The sequence below is a fragment of the Euphorbia lathyris genome, chromosome 3, assembly GCF_963576675.1.
Source record: "Euphorbia lathyris chromosome 3, ddEupLath1.1, whole genome shotgun sequence".
Lineage (NCBI taxonomy): Eukaryota > Viridiplantae > Streptophyta > Magnoliopsida > Malpighiales > Euphorbiaceae > Euphorbia > Euphorbia lathyris.
Genome location: NC_088912.1, coordinates 96,007,440 through 96,034,398, shown reverse-complemented (window position 1 = coordinate 96,034,398; position 26,959 = coordinate 96,007,440). Strand labels below are relative to the sequence as shown.

At 36.8% G+C, this 26,959-nt stretch overlaps 2 non-coding genes across 2 annotated transcripts; both read left to right on the top strand.

The window, feature by feature from the left end:
- Positions 1–3,623: 3,623 nt before the first annotated feature.
- TRNAS-GCU (transfer RNA serine (anticodon GCU)) lies at positions 3,624–3,705 on the top strand. The gene has a single exon. It is a non-coding gene; the product is annotated as a tRNA-Ser (tRNA).
- A 7,661-nt stretch (positions 3,706–11,366) lies between these two features.
- On the top strand, positions 11,367–11,448 carry TRNAS-ACU (transfer RNA serine (anticodon ACU)). Its single transcript has one exon. It is a non-coding gene; the product is annotated as a tRNA-Ser (tRNA).
- The last annotated feature ends 15,511 nt before the right edge of the window (positions 11,449–26,959 follow it).

The following is a 26,959-nucleotide window of genomic DNA, read 5'->3' as shown; positions in this document are numbered from 1 at the left end:
GACCAGAATTACGTACGGAATGGTAGACTCTGATAGCCGATTTATGATAGGACGATGTGGGCTAATGGCTAGTCCGAGTGAGGGATTTGTGGCAGAAGCCCTTGCTTTCCGCGAAGTGCTGCTATGGATCAAGTGGTATGGCGGGTCTGGTATTATTGTGGAATCGGATTGCTAGTTGCTGACACATGCTATTCGTAATGATCTACAGGGATCCTCCGTAGTTAGTCGAATAATTTATGATTGTAAAATGATGTTAATGATATTATAGAATGCAGCGTTAGCTCGGTAAAACTCTCAGCGAATCAGGTTGTTCATGCCTTGGCAATGGCTGTTGATTCTATGCCTGAAGGTGGGGAATGGTGGAATGTACCTCCCGCGTTTTTGTGTGATAGCCTTCGGGTAGATTCTTAATATAATTCTTTCATTCTTCCAAAAAAAAAAAAGATATGTGGTATGTTTTTTTTACAAAACAAAGTATTTAAATTAAATTTTTAAGTAATTGATGACAACAAGAGCATTTTTTAATTTTTATTTTCGATTACATTTATATATTGACAAAATACAAATTCCAAAATCAAATTGCAACTGTGTAAAATGAACTTAAATATTAATTTAGTTCATAAATTGTCAGATTAGAAAAAAACGTAAAATTCCACCATATAATTTATTGTTTCGATTTATGAAGTTGTTGTTTTTCGAGAGTTGTGTTTTGCTGATATGTAAGAATTTTTTTTAAAAAAATAAAAATGTCTTTAGTTGTCATCAGAACTTAACTGTGTAATTGTAATACTTTATTTTGTAAATAAAACATAGCGTATACCTTTATTTGTAAACTTTTAAACCACAAGCATCTGTTTGTTATTTGTAACATAGCGAATCACAAACATAATGAATCACAAACATTTTTTTCGTATTTTTCCCAATAAATAAATATATTTTTTTAGATATTTTAAGATTTAAAGTAAAGTTAAGTTTATAAATAGGCCATAAAACGTCATAAACGTAGTTTGTTATTTGTATTTGCACTTCGCCATCAAACGTCGCACTTCGCTAAAAGTGAGATAAGAATGATTTTGAAATGGGTTTGGATAGAAATTGAGTGTCATGGATATATTGGAAGTCCACTGATATGTTATACTTATTTATAACTTGGAAGTTTTTACACTATTTTTTCTTTGAATTTCGTTCTATTTTACAATTTTAATTTTATTTCTCAAGTGTATAGTTTTGCCAAATTTTTATCAATCAAAACATATTTTAATCAATTTTCAAGTTTCACCAAAATTGCTTATTTTTTAAAATTTTAAAATTAATTTTCATAATTTTTAGGTGTTTTATAATATATTTTTTTTGTAATTTTAAAGTGTTTTTAAAACATTTGAAAAATTAAAAATAAATATTCTAATCACCAAAAATTAAATAAAAATTACCAGAAAAAGAGAAAAATTGTAAAACTATGAACTGTCAAATCAACTTGACAAATTTATATATAAAAAAAATCAGGTTGACAAATGTCACAAGAAAAGACTCCACGCATCGGTCACTCGATTGGCATATGCATCACAATCATGCCATGTGGTGATCAATGATTAGGCATGGTTAATGATGTGTCTCGCAGCGGACCAATCGATGTGTAACATGTGGCATGTAGTGTTAGACATATGTCTAGTATGTAGCCTACGTCAGCGATACGCGTCGCCTTCCCTTGCTCCATTAGTTTTGGGAAAAAAAATTCGGTCTTGGAATTATTAGGTATCCGATCATGTTGGTGAGGTTCATTTGTCCATATGATATGACAAGCAAAAGTTAGGGTTTGAGGTACACATACCCTTTGTCGAGATTGAAACTTGTTCCAAATCCGAAATATAGACCATTAATCGTAAAATATAGTGCATTTAACTGATTTTAGACGTGTTTTCATGAACAAATAGTCCCAAAAATATTTTTTGTTTTTAAATAAATATAAATTTATTCCCATAATGATAATAATTATTATTATTAAAAAACATATTAATTTGTGGATTATAATGAAAGAATCCAAAATCTGAGACTTTAATACCAATGTTAGATTTATACAAATATAAATCCGAATAAATAAATCGAGTAATTAGGTTACTTCTTATAGCGTGGAATACTAATGTATTATACATCGGAAAAAATCAAGTTGTGATTTTGTACTACCGCTTACGCAACTCCTACACAAACTAGTTCGAGAGGAGATACGACAGAACCACAAACTAAATGCAAACTTATCCGAGAGAATAAATAAAAGCCTTCTCATATGTATTTCTTATGCTTCTAATAAGAGCTTATATGTCTTAATAGATACGGTGTCTATCTTAAAAAAAATGTGGTGCTAACTAACACCGTAAATTAGGATTACATATATTAGGTTTGGTATTATAGGCAGGTGTTTACGCCTTTTTTGTTTCCTATCCGAGCGTGCCAGAAGTTTTGTAGAAAACCTCCAAAATGTTGTTAAATCTAACTTCTATCAAAGATTTGTGTAAAAGCTTAAAGGACATAAAAAAGCTTAAAGTTCGCAGTTAAACCTAAGAGATTGATATTAACTGAATTGAAATAACGCCAAGAAACGTAAATTGGATTAACTAGTTCTGAAATTGAACAATTGAAATGACAAAAACTAAGAACTTACAATAAAAGATGAACGAAAATGTAAAAACTAAGTTTGCAAGAAGTAATTTAAATCTCCATTGAAGAATTTCTGGAATTCTGTCTGGTTTTTATGTGTTTGTGTGTGTGTTCCTCTTCCACGGAGATCCCTTTTTAATCCTTCTCCCAAAAGCATATAACCGCTACTCTCCACTATTCCTGAACATAAAACCATTTTTTATTGCTGGATTCCCCATGATTGCACGTGTTTCCATATTTAGTAAGAAAGTTCCAACTTTTCGTAAAAAAAGATCTATGATTCGCTAAGGTTACTCCATAATAACAAATAAGAAAGTTCTTAAGTGCTCTCTTTCTCTGTAACCACTCAGCAAGGAAGTTCCTAACTACTCTTCTCCACTAAACCACTTTCCACTCCACTAACTTATGTCCAACATTTCTATGAAATATGCTGATGTAACTTGTATATTAGATTGGCTAATTATCCAATTCAGCTAGAATAATTGATAAATTACCAAATCGGTCCAATATTTTGAATGTTTCGCATATTTTGACGAAAAAGATACAATCTATGAGATAATATCACATTCTAGCTAAATTAAATGGTACAATTGCCTAATTGCATTAATTTTGTCAATTTGGACCAAATTAAGTAGATTAATTACAAAATTAGCTCAAATTAAATTAAGGGTGAAACAATAGGTGATGAGTATTTTGATGTTGTAAAAATACTTCAAATCTTACCTGATTCGTAATTCGCTCTTAACTGATTCGTTTCTATTATAGGCGTATATGAATTCTAACTTGACTAGAATTCCACTGTATTCTAATAAAATACTTCAACCATGTAATTTTGAAATTTTTGCAAAAGCTATGTAATTAAATTTAAAATAAGAACTTGTGTAAAATTTTCATGATCTAAAAATACATTCTGTGACTAAATTTAGACATACATAGATCTTAACAATTAATAATTCTTTTATTATCATCATGTGGCTTTGGCCGAGTGGTTAAGGCGCTTGCCTGCTAAGTAAGTGGGGTTTCCCCGCGTGAGTTCGAATCTCACAGGCCACGATTGTTGTCAATATTTTTTTATACCTTAATTCCATTGATTAATTGCACGATGATATTAACAAGGGCAACCCAATAAAAACAAGAGAATATGTTAGTTCAAAATGGTTTTTTAAGGAAAAAAAATAAATCTTATTTTCCTTTTTTGATTCCTTAATTCCATTGCTTTGTTGCACGATGATATTAACCAGGGAAATCCAATAAAAACAAGAGAATATATTAGTTCAAAATGATTTTTTTAAGGAAAATAAATAAATCTTATTTCCTTTCAAACTTAAAAATCAATTTGATTTAAAATTCATGAAGTCAATTATATAATATTCTAACTCTTATTTTAGTTAGAGGATAGATAAAAAAAAAGGTTTTCTTTCTGGCCGCCCTAACCCTATTTTTGTTACCATGATGCACACGACGCTGTTGGAGCCGCCGGAAGTGGCTGCGGAGGGTGGAGGCGAGCCTGTCGCTATGGACTCCGAAGGAAGAGGCTCATATAAGGACATTACTTGTGTGTCCGTACCTGGTCCGTAGATTTTCATGCAGCATCAGCAACGATTGCTTCAACTATAGTCTGGGCTAGATTCCTTGATTTACCTGTACAAATGTACGATGCTGACTTTATCGTGGCAATAGCTAATTTGATTGGTAAGGATGTGAAAGTTGACAAGAACACACTTAAAGCTACAAGCGGATGATTTGCAAGGGTATGCGTAGAAATTAACCTTCAAAAGCCACTAATTACTGAATTTGAAGTAAACAACATAACATATAAAATTGAGTACGATGGACTCCATATGGCATGCATAAATTATGGGAGGTATGGACACACAAAACTGACATGTTCTCTACCTAGTATCAGACAAAAGGATGCTCAACAACAGGGACTGAACCCCACATAAGGGATTCCTATTGCTACTAATGTTGCTACTTCTGCTAGTGAGAACAGGGGAAACATGACAACTAGAGATGAGGATGAGTACGGACCATGGATGATGGTCCTACGCAGACGATCCAACCTATAAATGGAAAGAGTTGGATTAGAGGGTGCAAAAATATCTGTCGATAAATGAGGGCAAACAGAGTGTATGTGGTGCCACTACGTTTCAATGTGGGGCTACTCAGGTGAAAGGGAAAGAGCCTCTAGTGACTAGTAAGGAAACTGATTTGAATGTTCCCTTTAATGCAGGATCAGGACATCTTTGAGCACCTACTGTTAAACCAAATCAGCCAGTGAGTATACATAATCCTTTTGGTGCTCTAGATCAGGAGGTGGATAAAACTCATGATGCTATGGAGGAGATTGAGGGTCCTTTAAATCGAGCAAAGAGAAGCAACCCTGAGCAAGTTCATGGCACAGCCCATCGAAGTGATAAAAATAGCCTACCTCCTATGATTTTTGGGTCGCATACCATACTATCGCGCAACAGAACGCAGGATGATGGTGGGTTGATGAAAGAATCTAGTAGTGTGGTAAAATATTATGACGAGTGTGCTTTGATTATGATTATGATCTTTCTAAGTGCTTTAACTCTACTAGACGCTACGTAGGGGCAAGTGTACCCCGTCGTATCAAGTAATAATACAGTTAAGACTGGGTATCGAATCCACGGGATTTATATCCACAAGTATTAAACTACTCGGTTCTACACGTTATCTAAGCGGTAAATACTTTAGTTTGGTTTGGGTGACAACTACAAACTACTCCTAAACTATGGTGAAACAGACTCGTGTAATTCAAACTCTTAATGAAATGTTACGGATGATGATAAGTTATAACATATCATAAATAACTCAAAACGTATTCGATTAATATTTTACTCTTGCAAAGACGATTATTTATAGACCGAACAACTCCGTGAGGTTCTAGGGTCGTGATTTCCTCTTAAGGCGACTCTAATTCTCAGGATCAGAAACTAGGGCCTGTAAGTTCCGTGGCTCATCAATTCCTATGGTTTCCGGATTGTCAACTCCGGTAAGGCAACACCTATGTGAATCCTAATAGATTTCGGAGCTCGTAAGCGACCTACACAATAATCAATTATAAGTATCAAAGCAAGCAAAAAATACCAACACGTATAGAGGAAATGAAATCGTAAATCATATATTATAAATTTTTGAACGTATAAATACGGAATACAACCAAGTCTAATACATAGAAAGAGTACAAGCTAGTTAACAAGTAAAAAGGGAAGAGGAATCGGCCCTTAGTACTAGCTAACTGGACTCAAAGCCGTCTCGTAGGACTTGGAGGTAGAACTCTCGAGCTTGGTGGATACGGATCGAACGTAACTTTGACGGAGTGACGGAATGAGTATACAAGCTCTCAAGGTGGTAGAGTTTGGTTACAAAAAATCTGAATGTAAATCTAAAACTACTTTTCTAAATGAGTGCCAAGCACTCCTATTTATACACAAATCAAGGTTGGGTCATAATTGTAATTACATAGTGTGAAGAGAAGACTTTGAATGTGAATGGAGATCTTGAATGTGTGTAAAAGTGGTAGGAAGACTTTGAATTTGATGTAGAATAATGAAGCATGTGATGCTTCATTATTTTCTCATTTTCTCCCTTGCATATTTCACACCCATGAAAGATTTCCTAAGCTTCAACACATCCAACAACTTAAGTTAATTATTTGAGCCTGTTACACTGCGAATTTGGAGATGACATTATTAGTCACTTGTACATCTTTCTCTTAGCTTTCCAACTCATTTTGAATCACCTCAATTCGAGTTCGTATGAGGGCGATACGATGAAAATACGAAAATGTGTCAAATCTGTCCTCAATGTGAACAAGGTGACCGACACTTCACGCTCCGCGTGGAATACCCCAAGCCCCACGTGGATGAGCTTCTGAAGTCATATTTTTGTCCTCTAAAAGGTCCACGCTCCGCATGGAAAGGGTCACGCTCCGCGTAAATGATTTGCTGACGTTTATCAAACACTTCTCACTAATTTAAGCTCCGCGTGGACGTTCATTCATCGCCTTTTCCGTCTTATATGTTTGTCGTGCAAAGCACAGTTATGAACACCGAGATTACTTGATTGATTTATTTATTTTATTTATTAAAAATGACGAAAATCAACTAAAGGTACATAATTTATTACTTGTTGCTAATTTATTGAAATATGCAATAAACTAGCACTAAACCTAACAATTTAGCTTAAAAATAAACCGTAAATTACCCCAAAAGATAGGGATAAAATGTCCCTATCATGGGTCCAGTAAAAATTCTGGTAACTTGGCAACTAAAGCTCAGACAAACATGATGGAATTGGGGCAGTTGGAATCTGTCGGACCTACGAGTGCTATCTCAAATTCTTAAGGGTTTTCAGGTCAATAACCTTTCTTTAATTTTCTTATGCATCTTATTTCATGGAATTGCTTTGGTTCAGGGGACACTGAGTTTTTTAGAGCATGTATACACCTTATTCAAAAGAATGATCCAGACATTTTAGTTTTGCTTGAAACGAGACTTCCAAGTTCTCGAGCTTTTGACCTATGTAAGAAGCTACAATACTATGATGTTAAAGTGATCGAGGCAGAAGGGTTTAGTGGAGGAATCTGGGTTTTCTGGTAGAGCTCAAGACTGTCTTTAACTATTCAATAGACGAATCAACAATTCCTACATACTCAAATAACAAGTCTGTGCAGCAAGCTTAAAGGAGTCGTGTGCTATGTGACTTTCGTCTATGTTCACCCTCTTATGGAATTTAAACGGCAGTTTATGGCAGATCTTATTATTTTGAGAAATAACATTGATCAGCCATGGGTTATTATTGGCAACTTCAACTGTATTAAGTCGGCTGACGAGAAGCAGGAAGGGTCGTGCATAACTTTGAATAGATGTTCCATTTTTATAGATTGGATAAATAATATGGAATTATTGGATTTAGGGTACCAGGGGCCACGTTTCACTTGGTTCTGAGGCTCCCTACCATATACATAGGTTACGTGTCGGCTTGACCAGAGTCTGTGTTCTGCTAGCTGGAGAATCCTCTGTCCCGAAGCGATTATCCGTCACCTGCCCAAGCATAGAATGGATCATTGTCCCATCATGCTTTGCACATAAGGCTCAGACTCTAATGCTACTATCAAACCTTTTCATTTCCAGGCTGCGTGGATGCTCTATGAGAATTTTGCAGATTTTTTTATTCGGCCTAGTCGACTTCGGGGGAGATTTGGGAAGAACTTGCTAATCTAACAGAAAAGCTTACGGAATGGAATTCTTCAGTTTTTTACCACTTCGGAATAAGAAAGCTGGTAGTCTATGGTCGGCTAGCAGGGGTGCATATGGCACTTGACAGTAGAGTCGCGAATGGGATGCTTAGATTGGAGGTAAAGTTGATCATTGAACTGGATGAAATCCTGAAATAGGAGAAGATTTACTGGTTTCAGAAATCACGGATTATCTGGTTGTGTTTTTGGGATCGAAACACTTCTTTTTTTTCACCTGTCCATGTTATTTCGGAGACGCCGTAATAAAATTGAGGGGCCAATGGACGAGAATGGTGTTTGGAATTGGCAAGCTGATGAGGTTTAGAAACTTGTCTATGATTTCAACACCCTTTATACTGAGGAGATCCCAGTTCATGGCGGTCTTCATACTATCACAACTTTCCCAACTATCCCTGACAGGCTTCAGGGCAGACTCTTTTCTCCCTTCATTTATGCTAAGGTTAAAGAAGCTATTTTTATCATGGCTCCTTTCAAGGCCCCAGGCCCTGATGGATATTAGGCTGGATTCTATAAAAAAACTTTAGGGTAAAATAGGAATTCAGGTGAGTTCTTTTGTATTACAAGCTTTAAATACATGTATTTTTTTACTCTAATCTGACTGAGACTTTGATTACTATAATCCCAAAAGTTGATAGCCAGAATATGTAACCCTGTTTCGGCCTATTAGCCTTTGCAATGTTCTTTACAAAGTCACCACAAAATGTATAGTGAATCGCATCAAGCCCCTACTTAACATGGTCATTAGTCCCTCACAAAACAGTCTCATTCCAGGAAGAAGCATATCAGATAATATTATTCTTGTACAGGAGGCTATCCATTATTTTCACATGAAAAAAGGCTAAAAGGGGAACATGATCCTAAAACTAGACCTTGAACAAGCCTATGATAGGATTAACTGACAGTTTTCATGGGAGACTTTGGAATTGGTTGGTTTGGAGGAGAATTGGATTGAGCTGATTATGAAATATGTTGCAGCTTCGGCTATGCATGTCCTATGGAATGGTGAAAAATTGTCAGGTTTTACCCCCTCAAGAGGACTTCATCAAGGCGATCCCCTCTCACCTTATTTATTTGTTCTGTGTTTAGAAAGACTAGCCACATGATTAAAGATGCAGTTATGTGCAAAAATTTGGAAACCAGTTAAATTATCCCAAAACGTCCCTCTTTTAACCCATATTTTTTTGCATATGACATAATTTTATTTGCGGATGTTGTGCAAGCTACGACTATCACAAATATTATCCATTTTTTTTGCAAATGCTCAGATCAGCGGGTGAGTCTGGCAAAATCTAAAGTTTTCTTCTCTGCCAATATTCCCATTGGTAATAAAAAAAGTATTTGTGATAAACTTGGCTTTGACTGGACAGAGAACCTTGGTATCTATCTCGGTATGCCCCTGCTACACCAACGGGTTAATCGGGATACTTACAAAGGTTTGGTGGGGAGAGTGAATAATCGTATGGCGGGTTGGAAAAGGTGCTTCTTATCTACCGTGGGTCGGATTACCCTCATTAAATCAGTTGCATCATCTTTACCTTCACACTTTATACAGACGGTGACATTACCAACAACTATATGTAATAAACTGGATAGATACATCGAGATTTCCTTTGAGTGTTCCATGTTCTATCATTGGCTTGGGAAAAAGGTCATCGCAAGATATACCTGGAAATTAACTCGCAGGATATTTTAAATGCTTTGACCGATGAAGCAGGGGACAATCACCCTAATGCATGGCTTATTCAGAAATATCGGTATGTTAGAGATAGGAATTGGGACGTGAGTGTGAGTCATATTTATCGAGAAGGGAATGAGACTGCTGACTGAATGGCAAATTTTGCAGGAAAGTGTTTGATGGGCTATCACGAGTGTGATGTGTCTCATGTAGGCCTCCAGACTATTCTTAAAGATGATCGACTTGGTCGGTCTACTAAAAGAGTGGGACATTGCTAGTTTTTTCTTTGTCTTTTTTCAGGGATTTGCCTTCCATATTACAAAAAATAAATTATATAATATTCTAAAGTAAGGTCGGTTCTGATCATTTATGGGCTCCAAGCAAAATAAGAGATAAGGGTCCATTTAATAAAAAATATTATATGTAAAAATTTAGAATATATATTCTAATAAATGATAAATAAAAAAAGTATTTCATTAATAATCGTACGGTATGTATTATTACGTTCTCCAAACATCTTATTTACCGAAAATCACAAAAAATGTTTCACAATTTCTTTAAGTTAACCCTTAACCTACATATAAAAAACGTAAATTCCAAAAAAAAAATCATGTCGTTACACTATGATATTCATGGTGTCCTCAATCATCCATCTCGATTAATCATCCATCTCGATTATGAATATTATAAAACAACCAATTTACTTTTTCACGAACATAAATCTTCCAATCAACAAATCAGATATTGGCTGTGCAAATTGCTTAGGAGGAATTATGTAGAGGTTTTTCATGGAAGATGTTCATTCATGATGAAACATACATATTTTCTGACAATGATTGCAATTTTCAATAATAGATGTATTTTGTAACAGGCTAAAACAAAAGGCACGTTACAATTTTTTCAAGATGTAACAGAAAAAAGGCGTGTTTCAATTACATTACTAACTTCTGTGAACTTAACACGTTTTTGTCAAAATGTAATGGTACAAAAGAAGCACATTGTAATTATATTACTAACTTCTGGCAATGTTAACACTTTTTGTCGGGGCACAAATGAAGTTAATTGCAATAACATTATGAAAATGTAACGAGCTCAAAAGAAGCATGTTGCAAAATCTACTTTTTTTTGTATCGCGTACTTTGACACGTCTATTACAAAAACAAGTTATTGTAACGAGTTTAGTAATTGCTCAATTTGTAACAGCCTCACTCATTACTAAACCACCATTTTGTACCATTATTTTTCTTCTTATTCCCTTATTAAGGAGGTAAGAGCTCAAAGCGATAATGAAGTTTGAAGTTAACATGCTAGTCTTTAATTCTTTCTCGGTCTACTAGATTGTGTTGATAATGAAGAGCATTAATTAAAAGAGTTTTTTTGGCAGAAGAGAAAGTTGTGCAAAACGTGAGAGAGAAAAGTTAAAGTTTTTCGCCACAAAAAAAAATTCATTTTGGACCCTGATTTAATTAAGAGTATTATTATAACTTGAGTCTAACTGAAACACTTGCATTAAAATTAATTTTTGAAAGTTAAAATAATACCATTAATTAAAGTTACAATCAAATACTTCAACCATATGAATTTGAAACTTTTGCAAAAATTATGTAATTAAAATTAAAATGTGAACTTGTGTAAAATTTTCATGAGCTAAAAATAGATAAAAGAAGTAAATAAATCTTAAAAATACATTTTATGCCTGAATTTAGAAATACTTAAAAATTAATATCTTACTAATTCCTTTGAAAATGTCTTGTGGCTTTGGCCGAGTGGTTAAAGCGCTTGCCTACTAAGTAAGTGGGGTTTCCCCGCGTGAGTTCGAATCTCACAGGCCACGATTTTATTTTTGTTAATACTTTTTATTCCTTATTTCCATTGATTAAGTGCACAATGATATTAACAAGGGTAAACCAATAAAACACCACGATTTTTGTCAATACTTTTTATTCCTTATTTCCATTGATTAAGTGCACAATGATATTAACAAGGGTAAACCAATACAATATAAGGTTAATTATAAATCTGGGCCTTTTTTAAAGGTCATTTACATATTAAACCTATTTCTCACACTCCTTACAAATCTAGACACTTTCACTTTATTTGGACAAAAATACCCTCATCTTCCTCATTCTCCTTTTCCCCCTCAGACACATCAAAGGAGGAACTCCTTTCCTTCTTCCCTTCTATTTTTTTCTTTTCATTTTTTACAACAATTCAGACAACAATCAAGTGAACAATACAATCCAAGAGCTAAAGTTTTGTTCATCCAACAATCCAATCCAAATTCATCGAAGTCTTGTGTTGGGTTTTACCTACATTTCAATCTCAATTTCAATACAATATCAGATGTGTAAGATTATGTATATAAGATGTATATGTCAAATTCAAATGAAAATAGTGTAGTTTTATGCATTTAGAAACCACACAACCCATTGAAACTCTGCATTTTGTTGAAAATCTCGTGATACATGTCACTTTTCTGTAATTCCCAACATTTATCGCATCTGTCGCATTTCCATATGAACTTTGTCGCGTTTGTTGAAAATGCGACAGACGTGACAGGGTATAGTTTCTGTTCTCTATCACGCTTTTTGAAAGTGCGACAGATGCGACAAAGTATAGTTTCCGTTATTTGTCGCATTTTTTGAAAATGTGACAAATGTTGGGAATTGCAGAAAAGTGTTGTATTACGAGGTTTTCAACAAAATGCAGAGTTTCAGTGAGTTGTATGGTTTCAAAATGCATAAAACTAAACCATTTTCATTTGAATTTGACATATACATCTTATATACATTATCTTACACATCTGATATTATATTGAAATTGAGATTGAAATGTAGGTAAAACCCAACACAAGAATTCCATGAATTTGGATTGGATTGTTGGATGAACAAAACTTTAGCTCTTGGATTGTATCGTTCACTTGATTGTTGTCTGAATTGTTGCAAAAAATGAAACGAAAAAATAGAAGGGAAGAAGGAAAGGAGTTGCTGCTTCGATGTATATGAGGGGGAAAAGAAGAATGTGGAATATGAGGATATTTTTGTCCAAATGAAGTGAAAGTATCTAAATTTGTAAGAAGTGAGAGAACTATGCTTAATATGTAAATGAGCTTTAAAAAAGGCCCAACTTTGTAAGTAACCCATAAAACATAATTTACGTTATCTTTACAAAATTTATTTAGTTTTTAATTAAGGAATGTTGCAAATTTTCCCCTAACGTTTTTCGGAAAGTACATATTTTATCTTAACATATGAAATAGTGTAATTTTACTCATTAAACTGTCAAGCAAGATCGATTTTACCCTTACCTAACAGAAAATTTAAATAGATTATTATACTATTATAACTCGTTATTTAATTATCACATCGAATCTTTCAAACATCAGTTATGTCTAAAATATTTGTTCTTTTACTAAAATAGTTACAAATAACCTGTCGAAAAGAAGAGCTCGTTTGTTGTACCTGTTGTTTACTGTTGGAAAATGATGTTTTTCCAAAAAGCATGGATTCCATGCTTTTATAAAAAGCCACTTTTCAATTATAAAAGGCAACCAGGAGGTGTATAACAAAAACACATAAAACTCTCCATTTTGAAGTGAAAAAGCAAAACAGGAGCAGAAAAAACAGCAACCAAACACCCCCGAAATGTTTAAGTATGTTAAATGCAAGTTAATCACAAAAAACTGCATAAAATGGTTATTGTTTTATTAAAACATATATAAACAACTCGTCAAAATACACATAACTACTTTATTTTACCGATAAACTTATTTGGAATATATGATGTGATAGTTGAATAACGATCAAATCAGTCGGTTCAAATTTTCTGTTGTGTAGGGGTAAAATTGAACTTTTTTCGTAACATTAGAAATAAAATTACACTATTTCATACGTTAGGGGTAAATCTACACCTCCCAAAAACGTTATCCCTTTTAATTATAATAGATAACATATGACACCAAGAGAACATGTTAGTTCAAAATGATTCTTTTTATTTAGAAAATTATCTTATTTTGCTTTTGAAACTTAAAAACAATTTGAATTAAAATTCATGAAGTTAATTCTATAAAGCATAAAGGTTTATTTGATCATGTGGTATCTAAAATTCTATCATTTGATTCATATAGTATTATTTGGTAACATTTGTCCCATATGATATTTCTATAGATGCCATTTAACTCATTTTGAATGAAAATTTATCCGATTGCTTAAGTTTTCTTATACGACACAATTTTTAACATGTAACAATTGTTTTAATTTTTTTCTATATACTTTACATGTGGATAAATAGAAAATAATTAATTCATTATTTTTCACATTATGGCCCATTTCCACTGAATTTAATAATTTTCATACATAATTTCAAAACATAATATAAAAGCAATTCAATTTTATACTACTATTAAATTTTTATTAATATGTTAAAATGATCGTTAATGATATCAAAATAGAAAATTTAAAAATTAATGATATTTTATGAAATTTTAATTCCTCAAACATTTGTTTTGAGATTATTAAGGTGTTGTTTGGTTAGAAGAGAAAATGAATTTTATACTGGCCATGTTTGTTTGGGAAAAAATATTGTGTTCTGAAAAATTTTATGCAGAAAAAATATTGTGCAGAAAAATAAAATATTTTCCTGTGTTTGCCAACAACACTGGAATATTTTTCGGTGTTTGGCTACAACACTGGAAAATATTTTCCAACCACTAAATATAGATTTTCTGTATTTTTTCATTTTCAATTGTATATATAAACTTAAAAAAGAGATTCACATGTATTAAGCAGAAATTAAACACAAAAAACACACATAAACTGTAAGGTGCTATTTGGTTCGTGGAATGGAATGGAATAAAATTGCTATTCCAAAGGAATAAAATAACAAAGAATGGAATAGAAATTCCTTAGGAATAACTATTCCTATGTGTGGTTGGTGGAATAAGATAGAATAGAATATATAATTTTTCATTCAAAAGATAACAATACCCTCAAATCTATTACTATAAATTGTACGTTTTCTCGTGTTATTAACGTTATTATGTTTTTTACATTTTTTTTTATTTTTTCGTGTTTTCACGTTTAGTTTTTCAGTTTTTCGGTTTTTCCCTTTGTCTTTTTTTATCGTTTTTTTATTTTTCACATTTTGTTACTTTTTCGTGTTATTCACGTTTTTTCATGTTTTTCGTATTTTTTACGTTTTCGTGTTTTGTTTGCATTTTTTGTCTTTTCATGTTTATCGCGTTTTTCACGTATTATCACGTTTTTGTGTTTTAGCATTTTTCACGTTTTCGTGTTTTTTTGTATTTTTTCACGTCTTCGTGTTTGTTTGTATTTTTCACGTTTTTGTATATTTTGTGTTTTGTCACTTTTTCGCGTTGTTCTTGTTTTATGCTTTTTCAAGTGTTTCCTTTTTTTGCGTTTTTGTGTTTTTCGTATTTGTTCACCTTTTCATGTTTTTTGTGGGTTTTTTTTTTCATATTCTCGTGTTTTGTAACATTTTCATGTTATTCATGTTTTTCGTATTTCATATTTTTCGTATTTTTACATTTTTTAATGTTTTTCCCATTTTTTCTCTAAACGCGTATGATTTGGGGAAAATGTTTTACTTTTTTCAAAATGGTAAAACATTTTCCCTTATTTATTCATTTCTTTTCCATTGTCTTTCCACTTATTTTTCTTTGACTTATTTTCCTGTACAAACAAACATTGGAAAATTGGAAAAATATTTTCCTACAGAATATTTTCCCACAAACAAACAAGACCTAAATATTTTAGGCTAAGGCAGTTAGAGATCCATATCAGTTGATTTATGGGCCAAATTAGATCCATAAAATCTCACTGAAGTGAGTTTGAACTTTAGGCTAGCCTATGAAACTTCTTAATAATAATAATAATAATAATAATAATAATAATAATAATAATAACTTATTGAATTTGACTTATGAATTGTCAAAATTTACATATTGACCTATAAATTTTAATTTTAAGTGCTAATTTGACTTGAATTTAATAATTTTAATCATTGACTAATTTCTATCTAATAGTATTCCAAAATAAAAAAGGATACAAAATAATTGGGATAAATTACATAAATGGTACCTGAATTTTACCGTAGTTCACACTTTGGTACCTGAATTACATTTTGTCTCAAAAATATAGTTCAAGTAACGGTGACTGGATAATTTAGTACAATTCTCAGGTAACTAACCGGGCAAAACATTTTTAAAAGAAAAACAAGGACCTACCATAAACTAATTAACCTAAAAAAATACTATATTACCCTTTAAACAATATATTATTTACATTCCAACCCTATCTCTGCTTCCCATTCATATTCTCTTTCATTTATCACTATCTCCCTCTTTCTCTTTCTCTCCCATCACCTCTTCCCCAAAGCAATTTCTCAGATGTTATTTGTTTTTCATTTTCTAGTCATTTGTTGTGCTTATAGTAGATTTAGTCATTAAAATATTTGATATTAGCAGTTCTATTGAAAACAAGAAGATTTTGAAATTGATTAAAGAAAAGTTGATTTACAGAGAAACAGAAGTGCCTTTATATAGGCATCTTGAGTAACGGATACAAACAGAAATAAGAGGAGAAAATACTAAACTATCCCTGTTACATTTCTAATATCCTAAACTACCCTTATGTTAATTAATATCTCTAATACCCCCCCCCCCCCCCCAATCTGGCTGGCAAATGTTGATGAGACCAAGACGAGCAACTAATTCCTTGAAGTGTTTTGCTAGAAGAGGTTTTGTTAGGAGATCAGCAAGTTGCTGGTGAGTGGTAACAGGAATCAAACGTAGAAGGCCAGATTGAATCTTTTCACGAATGTAATGGCAGTCAATCTCTATATGTTTGGACCTTTCATGAAATGTGGAGTTATGGGCCAAATACACAGCAGATTTGTTGTCACAATAAAGAACATCAGCAGAAGGAGATGAGAGTTGTAAGAATTGCAGAACATATTGAATCCACTGAATCTCTGAAGAAGCTACTGCTAAAGCTCTATATTCAGCCTCAGTTGAACTTCTTAAAACAACTGCCTGGTTCTGTTAGGAATCAAGGGCAGACTTCTGGCAAGAGGCCATATCAGGCTTATGGAGAGAAAGGGCCTATTTGCACTCACTGTGATAAAGAAGGTCATACGGTTGATACATGTTTCAAGAAACATGGTTATCCTCCTAATTTCAAGCACAGAAAACGGTTTGCAGCAAATGTGGTAGTTGAGGATGGAACTAATCAATCTGGTGATCCTGCTGAAATTACTTCTGAACAATATGCTCAACTTATGAGTTTACTTCAGCAAATGAAGAAGTCACAAGGGTCACAAGGGTCTGCAGGTCCTGTTGTTAATGCTATGACCTCTCAACATGTTGCTGCGCACACATCTCAAGCTGGGCCATCTGGGCATACTATGACTTTTTCAGAGGGTGCTTTGCAACCTCAATTTGATACCAATTTCACAAGTATGCCTTTTCTTAATGCTGTTAATGGTTCACCATCATGGTTAGTGGACTCTGGAGCCACTGATCATGTGGTTAACACTGACATTTATTTTGATCAAGTAACTAGCATTACTCCTAGGAAAGTTTTTCTGCCTAATGGGTCTACTTTAGTGGTTAATAAAGTAGGTACTATCAAATTGTCTAAAAACTTAGTCTTGCATAATGTGTTGCTCATTCCTGTGTTTAAGTTTAATCTTATCTCAGTTAGTTGTTTGTTAAGAGATAACAACTGTTCAATGCATTTTATGCAAGATAAGTGTGTTTTTCAAGACAATGTCAGCAGGGGGATGATTGGTTCAGCTGATCAGAGCATGGACTTTATCATTTTCAACAAAATGCTGACTTGTCACAATTCATAAATGCTATTACTGCTAGTTCATCTTCTTTGTTTTCCTTATGGCATAATAGATTAGGACACTTAACATGTTCTAAATTGAAAGCTATGAATATTTCTGGTTTAGTTGGTTCTTGTGATTCTATGGATTTTGTTTATCATGTATGTCCTTTAGCTAAACTACCCTTATGTTAATTAATATCTCTAATAAGTTCATAATCTCTCTCTCTCCCCCCGTTTATCACTCTCGATGTGTCTCTTTCTCTCTCTAAACCTGGAACCACAAAGAAAGACCTGCAACTTTTAATTCTGATTTTAACTTAAAAAATATTTAGTGGCCTAGATATATAATTGCACAATAATATTTCAATCACCTTCTTCAGCTTCGACCAAACCATTTCATCTTCTTCATAAATTTTAATGGCTTCTTCCTCTTTTTCTATTCTACTTGTACTTCTTTTTCTCCACTGGCTTGATATTTCATAAATTTTAATGTCTCTGCCAATCTCACACACTCTCTCTTCATTCTTATTTCCATTGAAGGAAGAGGAGCATCATTTCTTCTTCTTCCTTTTTTTCCTTTGTTTCTCTCTCTAAAGCTTCAAAATTCACTGCAAAACTTAATGACCCTGTTGTTATCGTCGTAATTTATAGCATTTTTAGTATTTAATTACTAGTTATTTTGTACCATTTTAATAAATTTTAATAATGGTTTTTGTATATTTTCTTCATTTTATGTATCTAAGCCACTTTGTGTGTTTTTTAGACACTTTCGCAAGGTTTTCGGCACAAATAACGAGGTCAAGGCTTAAGGCGACAACTCGGGAGTAAAAGGAACTAAAAAAATGAGTTTTAGTGACATCAGAATACACTTCATCGCGGATGGGTGCTGTAAGATAAAAGTCCAATTGTTCACACTAGGACGGATTTGACACATTTTCGTATTTTCAACGTATCTCCCTCATACAGACTCAGATTGAGGCAATTCAAAATGCGGTGGAAAGCTAAGAGAAAGATGAACAAATTGTTGGTCCCTTATAACGTTACAAGTATAGTTCCAAGGGGGGGTTAGGAACTATTTAAACTTTTTTCGTTAAGGCTGACTTCTTTTTCTTAAGAAAAGGTTTTACACAGCGCGCTGAGTGAATTAAGACACTAGCTTAGTCAACTGGTGACTAAGACAGCTTCTTTCGTTGAGTCAGGAGATAGCACTTAGAGTCTATTCCTGAACTCAGATACTCAATACGCACAACTCAGCGTGACCTCTTTACTTGGTCAGTTTTGTTTAAGCAAGCAATATATATATTAAGGAGTTTAAGGTTGGAAAGATGTTACTCAGCAGATTTATCCAAGTTCGGCCTCTAAGCCTACGTCCTGTCCCCGGAACACGTTCTGAGCTTTCGAATTCTCTACTGAGCTCTTTAACGGTAGAGCATCAAACCTTTTACAACTTAGAAGCTGAGTATAACAAGAGTACCTTCCTCTATACCTCTACTCACTCCTAATCTCTCGCTGAGTACTATAACCGAGTACTCAGCCACTCCTTTCTAATCTCTAGAAATGATAAAGATTTGTCCTAAATAACAATTGCTAAGACACCTTAGATGATTGAATAATCACTCTAGACTTTTACACGAAAGATATGAAATTTGGTGTAAGTATTTGCTTTGCTTTTTCTCACAGAACTTCGAGTAGAATTTTGGTCAGTGTAATGGCTTGATGAAGATCTGTGTTGATTGAAGCAAATGGATGGCCTTTATATATTGACATCTGAGGCACCGGTTGATTTCGAATTTCGAAATAACCGTTGGAGGGAAACGGCTTCTTGTCGTTGTCACTCTGGGCGTGCTCAGCGTCATTGGCCAATAGAATCCTTGCATCTTCTGTCATCGTCAGTCTTTAGCAGAATGTTTCGACATTTTGGGAAAGGTCCACGAGAAAGCTTTCTGCGCCTTCTGAATATTTCCCAAAGTAGAAATACTTTGTCTGGAAGTTGAACATTCTCTGCCACTGTCCAGATTGTGATGTCGTCCAACTCAGCAGCTTCATCTTGAAGCTTTTGCCACGAAGGCTTCTCGATCCTTCTCATGCCGAGTCATCGTTTTAGTTGATACGGCCTCGTTTTGATTCTGCTTTGGCCGAATGATATTGATGTGTTGACTTGGGCTTTCACTTTCACTTTACGGGCCTTTGGGCTTAGTTAATCTCAAAGTCTTATACACAACCAAACTCAACATTGAACAAACACATTAGTGTAATAAATCAAAGCTTATTAAATTTTAATGTGTCAGAATATTTTTACTTAAATAATTTTGTCAAATCAAAATCATATGGAAAGGTGTTTCAACAAACTCCCCCATTTTGATGTTGGCAAAAATATTCAATCGAAGAGCTCAGTGTTGAGCTCCCCCATGATAGTTGACCTAAAGTTATCAATTAACTCCCCCGTAAGGGTTGAGCTACTGACTTAGTTTTACTCTAAACATTTCAAGGTTTAATTGAGTAAGTCTAAGGTCAGTTTTCAGAGATAGGTCAGCTCATGGAACATATTCTATTTAACTCAGCTTTACGCGGAAGTTTGTCAAATCAGAGAGCGCTGAGTATGCTTTGTTCAATGAGTTTATTTAGTTAAGTGGACAATATACAAGTTCAATACAGCAGGCATGTCATCAATTAATATAGACAGTGTAGCACAGATGATTTAATGAAGATGCGTTTGAACAAATTATATCACTCATTTAAGTAAGCGTTGCAAAAGAGTAATCAGAATGAACGATGCATATAATTTGTTTTAAGTCAGCACAACAAGGTATAGTAGAGAAAATGTTCGAGAGGTTAAGGCTGGCTATTCTAAAGACTATGGAATAAGCTGAACTACTGTACTTTGCCCTTTCCCTTGCGTTGTTGCTGACTACCTGTGGCTTGTTCTTTCTCCCCCTTTTTGCCATCATCAGATTTGGGAATGAAGGTGGCTTTAATGGCAGCTTGAGTAAGACGGAGAGAATAAGCCTTAAGCTTTCTTGCACTTTCAGTCAGGCCATCGAAGATGGGAACACCATCATCCACTATGGAGCGTGGAATTCCAATTCTGGCCGCACTCAGCATACTTAGAACATCGGCTTACGATTTGCCAATCCATTGGATGGTTTCAGTGACCATGGCAAACGCTTGATGGAACATTTTGAGCAAGGAAGCGTCATAATACTCACGTTGGTCTTTGAGTTGGCGCACATTATTGAAAGTCGAGCGAGAATACTTCAGAATCTCATTGGTCTTAAGCTCGTCAGTGGCCATTTCTTCCCTGTTTAAGTTAAGCAGACGTACAGCTTCGCTAATATGCTCAATGGAGCATTGAGATGAGTTGGACAGCTGGTGATTAGTTTTGTCTTGCTCAGTATGAAGCTGACTGAATAGGTTGTGTACTTCAGCAGAAGTGGCATAGGAAGTGTTCACAGCTGACAATTGATGAATCTGTCCTTAGAGAGAGTTCATGTGGTTGACCATGGTCAGCTGGAGTTCGGCCAGCTTCGTGATCGAGTCCTGCCGAGGCTGTTGAGATTGAAGTGTAGTCATGACACTTAGAAGATCCTTCATACCTTTCAACTCAGTGAGAAGCTGAGTGACAGATGAGGATAGAGTTGGCTCAACAGTGTTAGACTCAGTGGCATTTGTACTCGAGCGATGAAGATCCTGGATAAGAGCTTGAGCTGAGTTAACGATTCTTCGTCTAGACTCAGAGGCAGAGAGATAGCTAAAGGATCCATCTTGAGTTTGCCGAGTTTGCCGAGGTGCCGGAGGAGGAGTCGAACTGACTAAGAATGGTGTTTGGTTTTGCTCGGCATTTGAAGGTCCATCGTTGTCAGCGACTGGCCTTGTATTGGTATCGTCAGGAGAAACTGACTGGATTGGATTCTGCACATTCTGTTGGAGAAGTGGAGGATCGGCAGAAGAAGTTCCTCGCACTGAGTCAGGCTGAAGCTGACTTGGTGATGGAATTGAAGGAAGTTCAGCATCCTCCTGGGTAGGAAATTCCTTAACTTGCTCATTATTTTGAGGAGCAGAATCATCGAGCAGTTGGTTGGTATTGCTTGGATTTGCGGCAGCATTTAAGTCGGCATGTTCCTTTGAAGAAATAGAGGCTTGATTTTCTAAGTGCCCTTGGTCAGATTCTGGAGGGTCGGAGAAGTATCTGAGATCTACCTCAGTAAGGTCAGTGATTTCATCTCTCAGCGGGGAGTCTTGCATTAAATCAATGACAGGTTTTCTAACCACGCTCTTCTTTCTGAGTCTTTTAAGTTTTGGAGGAGTGGGGTCACAAGGAATGGACTCAATGGAGTCACTTGGTAAGGGTTCCTGTTGACCAGCAGCAGTAGTTTCTCTGTGCTCATCTTCTCCTTCTGCAACTAACTCAGTGTTGATTGGCTCAAACTGCTCATCCTCGGTTGTCTCTTCAGTGTCATCCTGACCACTGTCTTCCTCATCTGACTCATCATCCAATTCTTCCTCTTCATCCAATTCTTCCTCATTAAGCTGATCGTCTATTTGATCTTGGTCGTGTTCTTCCTCAGCCTGTTGCTCAGTGTCAATTCCTTGACTCTGTGCATAGTGAGAGTTAGGAGGAACGACGATGTCTGTTGGTATGGCGTTGATGGGTCTTAGCTCAAAGTTGAGCTTTCTCTTCTTTTTCTTGCTCAGCGGTTGCTCATCAACTTCGTCCCTTTCCTCTGTCTCAGGGTCAACTTCTCTAGTTTGTTTCGAAGCTGATCTAGATGCACCTGGACTTTGCTGAGTGGGAGGTTGTGTTCCCTTACATACAACTTTGAGCTGCTTTGGGGCAGTGGCAGCTTCTTTAGAGGTGCTTAGCTCAACTTAGCTTCTTGCGAGTTAAGGCCCCCTCAGTATTTCTGATAGGGGTCAAAAAACCCTATCTTTGGGTACGGTTTTAGAACGGGTTTTAGCATTAATTAGTTAATAAGCGAGCATTTCTCGCATTTAAATGCTTTTGTGTGAGTTAGTTAGGAATTGGAAATGTTTTATTTATTTTTCATTGTTTAGGCTCGTTTTATGACCAATTTAGGCAATTACGGCCAAAATAGCATGCATAGTATAATTCCGTTATCTTTTGAAGCTAATTGGTCCGCCAAAAGTCGCACCAAACGAAGCGTTTGCTCAAAATAAGCGATTGGCGGTCAATTTAGCCTTTGGACTAATGTTATCTGGAGTTTCTGTACATGCGCAGGTATAAGTTCGGACGAAAAAGCCATCGACGGCAGTCGACAAGCACGCGGGGGCATACCGGGCAAGAATGCTTGACGAGCGGGCCTCCGTAGGCCATGCCTGCTCGCCGAGCAGGCCATCAGAGGCCTGCTCGGGCGAGCAGGCCACTAGAGGCCTGCTCGGGCGAGCATGATGCCTGCTCGCCGAGCAGGCCACCAGAGGCCTGCTCACCGAGCAGGGCGCTGCTCGCCGCGAGTAGCGCCTGCTCGCCGAGCAGACCTGCGGGAATTGGTCAAAAAGACCAATTCCGCCCCCACGATGCCACGACGGACCCCACAACTTCCTACCTGCATAAGGACGCGAAAATAGGTCAAAAAGAGGGCCGAGCCACGCCTATAAATAGAGTTTTTCCAATGTAAATTAGTATCTTTTATCTTTGTAATTTTCTTAGCTTTTCATCTTGAGAAATCCTCTCCACCTCCTCCATATCCTTCAAACCTCCATTGAAGACACCTCCGAAGCTCCGTTCACCGAGGATTGCTCAAGCTCCATCCTTAAGTCCTAGGAAGACGCCTGCATCGGTAGACAGGTTCCCTGAAAAGGATTTTTCTTCTTTTATATTCTGTCTAGCCTCTGATACATGTTATGAATCCTAGGCTCATTGTAACTTTGTGACAATACTTTCATCTTTGATATATATTATAGTTCTTGTTCATTCAATTGTTTTAATGCTTTAATCTTTGTCTTACGCTTTGTCTGCTTGGTTTAACTCATTCGATAATCCCAAAATCAAGTTGGCACATATTGCGAGCTGAATCTGACCTAGTCAGTGCCTATAGGATTGACGACCCTATAGAAGATTAAGCCCAAATTGCTGAGCCTTAGAGCTAGTTTCGGCCTTACAAGGGAATCACGAACTAGGGACTTTAGGAGGATAGGTCGGGTTAATCGCCTCGGACACAAGTGACTTAGGTTTTAATTCAATTGCTTAAACAATCTATTTTCATTATCATCGTACCCCTTCACGTTCCTTCGGATAATTGCATTGGTAAAAGATCACTTAGGAGTAGTTTAACTTAATTAGGGGTAGAGTAACTTGATTAGGCGTAGAATAACTTAGTTAGAATCAGATAACTTAGCTAGGAATAGTATAATTCAACCTAGGAGTAGATTAACATAGCAAAACCAACTCAAAACCCCCTAAGCCTAGATAACACCTGAAACTAAGTAACTCGATACTTGCAGAAATAAATCCTGTGGACGATAACCTGGACTTAACCAGAAATTTATTACTTGATAACGACGGGGTACACTTATCCCTTAGTGAGCCTTCATCCCAACTTAGGTGAAGGCGCATCAAGTTTTTGGCGCCATTGCCGGGGATTTATTTCTTCTGCAATATCGAACCAAAGGTCGAGTTGTTAGTTTAGGCATTCGTTTGTGAATATCCTTTGTCTATATCATTTATTCTTGTTTATATATAATTCTGTATACTCTTTTATACTTATTAAAATTTTGTATTCATAGCTGTAAAAACTGGCTTATCAACTTTTGTGCTAGAACTTTACTTTTTCTCAGCATTCTCTGATCAATGAATTGGCAAGAAAGAGTCGAGTGGCAAGCTCAAGAGTTTACTATCCCATCAAGACAATACATTCATGCCCTGGAGAATGAGGCTCCCAATCCCTCCATGGCCGAGTTAAATAAGAAAATGGATATCTTGATGGCGAAACTGCGCCTCAACACCAATGAAAGTGTAAGTTTTGTGGGTAATCACCAAAGGTATAATTCTAACCCCAATTCTTACAGCTTTTATGATAGTGATTGGAGGAGACCTCAACACTCAAATCTGTCCTACGGGAATCCTAACATGTTGAGGCCTCCAAATAGGTTTGTTAATGAGCACAGGGAAAACGAATTGGGAATGTTCCCTTACGAACAAGCAAGCCAAGTTCCTCCACAACCCTCTAGCTCACGAGATGAGGTGCTGTCCCTTTTGAAAGGAATATCAGCCCGACTTACAATCAACGAGGAGGTTTGCAAGGACTTGAGCAACCAATTGGCTCAAATAAACCATGAGATGAAAGAGCAATCCCGAGATGCTCTCCCAGGCATAAAGGAAAACATAGAAATCCCTGTGGGGGGCGTCGTTGGGATCGACGGGGGGAAGCTCCGATGCCAAAGTCAGTAAGGTGAATCAAGGAAACAAACTGAATTAACAAAGGTTGTGAGAATGTGTACCTTGATAGCATAGGGAATCAGGCTATATATAGCTAGGAAGTCGTAACCTTCAGGCAGCTAGAAAGCCTCCATTAATGCTCCATTAATGGCGGTTCCAAGTTATCTTTAACCTGGCGGTTAGCTAATTGATAACTCATTAATGATCTTTATGGCCGAGTCGGCGACCAGCCGTTACAGTGGCGAATCAGGTAAATGAAGAGATTCGCCTCATAGGTCTGCCAGCGGATCTCTCCAAGCAGATCCGTGGAGATCCGCCTGCCGGCTCCCCTTCGGGGATCAATACGCGGCGTTCTTGAGGAGGGATATTCACCTCAAGAACGCCGCGTATTGATCCTCGAAGGGGAGCCGGCAGGCGGATCTCCACGGATCTGCTTGGAGAGATACGCTGGCAGACCTATGAGGCGAATCTCTTCATTTACCTGATTCGCCACTGTAACGGCTGGTCGCCGACTCGGCCATAAAGATCATTAATGAGTTATCAATTAGCTAACCGCCAGGTTAAAGATAACTTGTAACCGCCATTCATGGAGCATTAATGGAGGCTTTCTAGCTGCCTGAAGGTTACGACTTCCTAGCTATATATAGCCTGATTCCCTAGGCTATCAAGGTACACATTCTCACAACCTTTGTCAATTCAGTTTGTTTCCTTAATTCACCTTACTGACTTTGGCATCGGAGCTTCCCCCCGTCGATCCCAATGACGCCCCCCACAGGGACGGACATTGATCGGAATTTCCCTACCAGTTATCAATTGGTGCGGTGAACGTGGAATCCTTAATCAAACAAAGGATTTTTCGTTCACATTAAGAAACTATGACGACTGGAGATCAGAATCCCTCTTCAGGGATTGAAACACCATTAGTTACACCATCTAGTGCTGGCCGCACAGATTCAACTGCTCCTGCAACGCACGTCGAAAGTAGTATGAACCCTGATGCTTTCATCAACATGTGTGCACAAGCCATCGGAGAGCGGTTTGGACCCGAGATGGGGAATCGCATGCGGTCGTTCATGACCCTTCCTCCACATTGGAGCATGGCGTCCACATCAACTGTATCATCCCAGCCCTTGTTAAACTTTGGACCGGGCGCCCAGAGTTCTTCATTTCTCCAAGCTCACAACACGGATTCCATGGTAACTACTACGGCGGCAGCTGGAGAGCGACAAATCAATCGGGAGTTATTCCCTGGTGGCGCAGAAGGAAGTCAAAGGAATGATTCAACCCTTCCGGGCGGATCTATGAGTCCTGGATTAAATCAAAGTGGGTTCGATATCCCAAGGCGCCCAAGGACGAATCTATCCCTTGGCGGATCTGAGGGGCGAACACACAAAAAGCGTAAAAGGGAGAAAAGTAGGCGGTCTAAATCACCTTCGCCTCGACGACCGAGATCCTCACGTCGGGGCAGATCGCCCCCATCTACTGGTCGTAGACGGAGTAAAAGGCCAGCGGAGACGCCCCATTCGAGTGGACCACCACCCCTGCCACCCTCAGGAATTGTTGGACACATCCCGTCGGGAAGCCATGGAGGAGGTAGTGGGCAAGCTCCCCCAGGAGGGGGGGGGCGGAGGAGGTAGTAGCGGAGGAGGAGGCGGACGCGGAAGCGGAGGAGGGAGTTCGCCATCAGATCCATCATCTGGGTCAAGTTCTTCTTCTTCTCCAAGCAGATCTCCACGAAGGGGTCGCCCAAGGGTGGATCCGGAGAATTTCGATGATAGAGTTAGAGCTCAGGTGCTCCGTATGAATGAGGAAAATGCCAGGCATAATCCATTCGCCAGTAGAGATTCGCCTTTCGCAACTTGGATTGAGGCAGAGGAAACTGATAGAGCTTTTAAAATACCTAATCTAGCCATCTACACAGGTGTTGACAATCCGGAAGCTCACGTCAGAAAATACCGAATACTGCTCAAACTCAATCGTGCCACTGAGCCTGTGCTCTGCAAAATGTTAGTCACCACGCTAGGAGGTCCAGCCTACGGATGGTTTCAGTCTTTACCTCCGGGCTCAATAAACAGTTTTGATCAATTGAGCAGGGAATTTTG